Source organism: Manis javanica, chromosome 13 (genome assembly GCF_040802235.1).
Source record: "Manis javanica isolate MJ-LG chromosome 13, MJ_LKY, whole genome shotgun sequence".
NCBI classification, from domain to species: domain Eukaryota; kingdom Metazoa; phylum Chordata; class Mammalia; order Pholidota; family Manidae; genus Manis; species Manis javanica.
In genome coordinates this window covers 99,575,894-99,581,893 of record NC_133168.1, presented here as the reverse complement: position 1 = coordinate 99,581,893, position 6,000 = coordinate 99,575,894, and the positions used below count along the sequence as shown (strand labels likewise).

Sequence of the window (6,000 nt, the reverse complement as noted above, 5' to 3'; positions counted from 1 at the left end):
CCCGATCGGGGACGCGTGGAGACCCTCCCCCGGCCCGCGCCTCCCGGGTGGGCGGAGACCCTGGCTGGCGGCCCTCGGGTCCCTCGGCGCCCGCGGCTCCGGGACGCGCGGCGGGAGCAGCTCGGGCGCAGCGGTGAGAGGGGGTCCCCAGATGGGCGGCCTCGGAGCGGCGGCCCCGCAGCGTGGCCCCCGGGCTGTGCGGACGTCGGGGGCTGTGCGGACGTGGGGGGCTGTGCAGACGGACGTGGGGTCTGTGTGGACAGACGTGGGGTCTGTATTGACGCGGGCTGTGCGGATGGTCGTCGGGGACCGTGCGGACGGGGGCTATGTGGATGTGGGGGGCTGTGCGGACGTGGGGGGCTGTGTGGACGGACGTGGGGTCAGTGTGGACGCGGGTTGTGTGGACTCCAGGTTGTGTGGACGCGGGCTGTGTGGACGCCCGCACACTGCATTTCTGGAGCAGCCACGGACCCTGTCTTCTTTGCTGAAACTTTGCTGACACCCAGGGAACCCTCTGTCGGGCCATGGGGACCCCAACCCATAGGGAGCTGCCCTGCTGCTCTCCCTGGGCTTGGGCTCCACCTCCCAGCTGCTCTGAGAGAACAAATGGCCCAGATTTGAGGGGAGCAGTTTGGGAAGGGTGGCATCCAAAGGCCTGAATGGGGGATGAGGGTCCCCTTTGCCTGGGGGAGGGTCACATAGGTTCAATCCCTATGGCAGGAAAGCCAGGGAGTCAGAACTGTCTGAGGGTGGGGGGCGGGGGTTCCCCTGGCCAGGCCTGCATCCCCCTTTCCCCTGGTTAAGCCCAGGCTCCGGACCCCACAGGGAAGGTGTGGGCTCCAGGGGTGCATGAGGCTTGGGGCACGTGTATTCGCATCAAACACAAACTCCCTGCCCCTCCCCAGGTCAGGTCTACCTACTGGATGGCCAGGTCCAAGCCTTGGGGCCCCCAGGTGTGTAAGTGGATCCCTGCTTTGTGCATTGTGTCCACAGGGGGCAATATTTGACGGACGGGGTGGCGGATCTGTGCACGCCTGGGCAGGGCATTGAGCCAGCTGACACACACCCAACCCATCTGCCCACAGCCCTGGCTGGTGGTGTGTGATTGTGTGCAACTGTGTGTGTGTGGTAAGTGATCATGTAAGGGTGTGTTATTACATGTTTCCATGTGGTTGTATGTGGTTGTGTCTAGGTAACCAAGTGTGTGACCACGTGCGTGTTTGTGTGTGGTGGTGTGACGATAGTGTGTGGCTGCATATGACTGTGCAACATGTGTGTGGTCACTATGTGTTTGTATGTCATCGTGACATATGTACGATTGTGTATGTTTGTGTAGCCATCTGTGTGTGTGTGACTGCATTGAGATGGTGTATGATTTTGCGTGTGCTTGTATGAGGTATGTGTTATGTGTGCATGTGAACTTCCCCCTTACTAGCTTCCTCGTCTGGAATTTGGGGGCAGGAGTCACTGCTGCTTCTAGGGGCTCCCCCACAAAAAATGTTGCTTCCTTCCACCCCATTGTCCCATTAAGCAGAAAGTCAAGACACTGGTGCTGCTCGGGGGGCAGTGTGTGAATTTGGGCTGTGGAGCCCTGCAGCTCACCCTGGCTCTGAGCCCCATCCTTGCATTCGTCTGTGTTGGGTTCACTCTGCTGAACTCCGAGGGCCCCAGGTTTCGACGAGGCGCTCAGAGAGCCTTTGAACCAAAGCTTGTTGGGTGGCCGTCCACGAAGGCTGAAGCTCTGGCTCACACCTGAGCAGCGCGGCCTGAAGCGGGAAACCCATATCCTGTCCCCCTTGCTGTGGGTGGAGAGTTTAGCGTCTCAGCTCAGGGCCCTTAAGGGACCCGGACAGTGGGGGTGCCGGCCAAGGCAGGTGTTCCTGGCCGTGGCCCTGGAGACCGACCCTAGAGGGGGACAGAGGATGTCAACGTGGCAGGACACGGCCTGGGCCTCTGCTCTCCTCCGGCCTGTGTGTGTGAGGGAGCCGTGTGGACGTGGCCATGTGGCTGGCACACAGGGAGCCGGAGCCTGAACCCAGGCACAGACGCTGACCCCGTCCCTCAGGCCACTCACCATCTGTCTTTTTCTGCTCCAGGCAGGTCTTAGAGCTCCTGGTGGCCCGTCCCCCAGCTCACCTGCCTTACCTGGACCGCAGTGTCCTTGGGTAGTAGTGGCCCATTTCGTGAGAGAGAGAGAGAGACATCCAGCCAAGCAGGGCAAATTCCTGGAATCTAAGACGTGTGTGTGTGTGAAAGAGGAGGAGTTGCTGGAGAGAGGGGACCAGGGACAGAGGGGGGGGGAAGAACCTCTCCAAGCCTCAGTCCCACCTGTGAGATGGGGAGGCCGTGCCATGTCCCCGTCACGGACCCATGGGAGGGCTGACTCAGCTAACTGGCATCCGCGAGCCCCACACGGACTCTAGGCGCAGACTTTCTGCTCCTGTGGCCTCTCCCCTGGCGTGAGCACGTCCCAGCCAGGTCAGTGGGAACAGGGAAATGGCTGTTCCCAGCTATGTGCATTCATATGTATGGCTCCAAAATTAACACAGGGAATAACGTTCTGGGCTGCTGACTCATACCCATATAAGCCATGCCGGTTCTCATACTTTACCTCTATTAATTAGAAAGAATGATTTCAGAATAATTTTAATTGCCAAGATGGTGCAGAGGGTCTCCGCACACCCCTCACCCAGCGTCCACTACCCTTAAAACCTTACATACCCATAATGCTATGATCAAAACCAAGAAAGTAACTTTGGCGCAGTAATCTCCGCTGACTTTGTCGAATCTCCCGTTTTTCTAGCAATGCCCTTTCTCTGTTCCAGAATCCAATCGGGAGTGCCTGTGGCATTCAGGACCTGTATTGACTTTAGATTGCACAATCGTGGGTGACCGGGAATTTCTTTGTTTAATCTATGAATCTTTGAGTCCCGGGGTGTCGCTCACGTTGATCGGCCCCTCCCCGCAGAGCAACCCCGGCAGGCTCCCAACCCTTTCCCTGCACGCACGCTACCAAGTAAAAGAACACAAGATACCATCGCCCAAGGTAGTTTTCTCACAAACACGTCTTCCCATGAAAACCTAACAAAAAGTCCACAGACAAAAAGGGAAAACAAGAGACGGAGCTTATTAAATTTCCTGTAGGCTGGCCGAGTGCTTTACTTGGTGAAGTCGGGGCGGAGGGGGCGGGAGGTCGTCCTGGCTGCATCTGAGCCAGAGAAGCAGGCTGGGGAGAAACGGGGGAGGCTGCCGTGCGGACAAGAGACGGCTGTCCCGTGAACCAGCACAGGCTGCAGCGGAACTGCAGAAGGGGACGCAGATGGGACGGAGGATTCTGAGAACTGTCATCTTCTTCCATTAGGAGAGAGAGAAAACTTCCACTGAAAGGTGAGCAAACTGGTTCAAGGGCTGACAGTGAAGAGGGAGACCTCCAGGAGCCCAGGTGAGAAAGGGGGGTCAGGAACCCCGTCTGGCATGTGTCGGGTTGGGCAAACTTGTTGGTCATTGGATTGTGGTAAAAGAAATGACCACAAATGTGTTGGCTTGAAAGAACTGTCATTTATTATCTCCTAGTTTCTGTGGGTCAGGAGTCCGGGCACGGCTTGGTGGGGTCCTCTGCTCAGGGTCCTCACGATCAGGGTGCTGGCTGGGCTGTGTTCTCATTTGAAGGTGTGACTGGAGAAGGATCTGCTTCCAAACTCATTCAGGTTGTTGGCAGGGAACTCGGGCCTTGGCTTATGGCTGGCTGTTGGCTAGTGGCCACCGTCAGCTCCTGGGAGCCCCGCGGGCTTCTCCAGCACGGCCGCTTACTTCATCAGGCCAGCTAGGAGCATCTTTATCTCCAGTCTGCTGGCACGGAGTCCTCCATAATGTGATGTGATCACGCCGGTAACTTCCCACCACCTCTGCTGTTGGGTAGAATCCAGTCCTGGATCCTGCCCACACTCCGGGGGAGGGGATGACGCAGGGGTGTGCATGCCAGGAGGTGGAGGTGACTGCGGGTCACCTTAGGTCACCCAGAAGGAGGTTCCAGCAGCCAGCTGGACCTGAGTTGGGAATTCAGAAGAGGGGTTTGGCCTGCCGCTTGTAGATGTTAGAGAAGTGATTAAAACCACAGGCATGGATGGGATCACAGGGAGGGCACGTACCTGCAGGCATCCCTGAAAACATTCATTGACTCTCCTTTTAAGCGGTTCTGCTTTTTAATCTGAAAAACCTTTTAAAAGCAAAATGTAGTTACTGTCATACACAAACACAAAAAGAGTAAGAGAAGGCGGCTGGGACAGACAAGTGGGACGAACACCAAATGGCGCTATTAAACCATTAATAATTATTAACGGTTGTTAATCGGGCCCAGATGAAGGTGAGACAGACAGGACACTCGCCTTGGCACAGAACTTAAGGTGACTCCAAGACCCTCAGTGATCAAGAGAAATAAAATTGCAGTGCAATGTTGGGAATAGTCACCATTGAGCAAAATACCAGCATTTTAAACACAGACCAGGGCCGTGGGTAGGGGAGGAGAGAGAGGAGCCAGTCAGGTGGAAGGCAGGATCCTTTTGTGAAATGTTGATATTCAGTTGTTGGCATTTTTATTTTCTGAAATGTCACGTGACAATTGTCTCTCGTCGGCCGAGGTGTTTGGTGTTACCCTAGATTCTGGCCCCGAGGCGAGTGCCTCGGTCACCCTACCCTGGACCCCGGCCCGGGTCTCCTCCCTGAAGGCCGGGCACCTGAGTCCACTCTCTCTTTGGAAACAGACACTGGCACGCGTTGGAGTGGCATTAAGGACACACTGGCCCTAACCCGGGTCTCCATGCCATGTCAGGGGCCTGGAGACCAAGCTTGTGTCCCGCCACATTCACAATTACGGCTCTGTTCACAAAGGCCTCTTGCCTGGCACTTCCTCGCGAACCCCCAAATCGTCCAGCCCCTTCTTGGCTGATGAAGGCAGAGGGGTGCCAGGGTGAACAGATGTCCCAATTTCCAGGTTAAAAGTGGAAAAGTCCCAGGCGACCTAGGCTGAGGGGTCACCCCAAATGAGAGGAACCAGCTCAGTGTGGCCCCAGTACAGAGAGTCGGGCCTCAGCCTCCCACCTGGGCCGTGCATCCTGTGAGCCGAAGGCTGGTCAGGGTGCAGGCTCACACTGCAGCCGCCACTGCTCTGTGCTCTCGTCACCCGGCCCAGAGACCCTTCCGAGTCCCCTGGATCTTGGTGCACGCTCTGCATCGCAGACCCGGCGTCGAACCTTCCTGAAGCTTTCACTGGTGGCTCCTGTAACTGGGGACAGCACGTCGCCCACTTATTTCTCATTTTACAACCGCACATTCGATCTTCAGCGTTGCCCGGGCTGTTCTCATGTATCGCCTGTCCTCCTACGTGGCTTTCAGAAAAGTAAATCGTATGTCATCATGCCTCCCGCCCTCTCCAGAACTTTCCATCTCCCCAGACTGAAGCTCCGTCCCCATGGAACACTAACCCCCACCCCTCCCCCAGCTGCCGGCCCCACCGCCCACTCTCTGTGTCTGTGGACGGGGCTCCTCGGGGACCCCGCGGGGGTGGGCTCAGACGGGCTTTCCGCTGCCTGAGGTTGCCGTGTGAGCCACCGTGTGCTCTGATTTTCTCTTAATCATCTATCTTCCCTCTTTCAACTCAGCTTTTGTCTTCCATTCTCTCCCACCCCCAATCTTTGCAAAAAATTAAAATAAAGCAAATTCTAGAAGATATTTTGTAGTCTGAGATAAGGGGCGTGAAGGACCTTCCAGAACCTTCTACCCCTTTGCTTCTCTTTCTTAAGGAAACCACCCACCTGTCGGGGAGAGGCCGTCTCCATTACATCTGAGTGAAAAAGCAAAGATACATCTAAACAGGCACATTTGGTTTCTGGTCTGCCCAACGCCAAGTAATTTATTTTGACTGACTTTTTCTTTTTCTAAGCCCTAAATGAACTTTACATCTTGGTCAGAAATTTACTTCCATTTAAAAATATAGGTGTTTGG

The 6,000-nt window shown here is 56.0% G+C and overlaps 1 protein-coding gene across 7 annotated transcripts in view; it reads left to right on the top strand.

Moving 5' to 3' along the window:
- Positions 1–6,000, top strand: part of TMPRSS9 (transmembrane serine protease 9) — a 31,724-nt gene continuing 25,724 nt past the window's right edge. For 2 of the 7 annotated variants that reach the window (XM_037018044.2, XM_037018039.2), the window contains exons 1-2: positions 1–133; positions 3,362–3,442. The gene's annotated coding sequence lies outside the window, so the exon portion shown is untranslated. The other 5 variants (XM_037018042.2, XM_037018040.2, XM_037018043.2 and 2 more) reach the window with 5 other exon arrangements.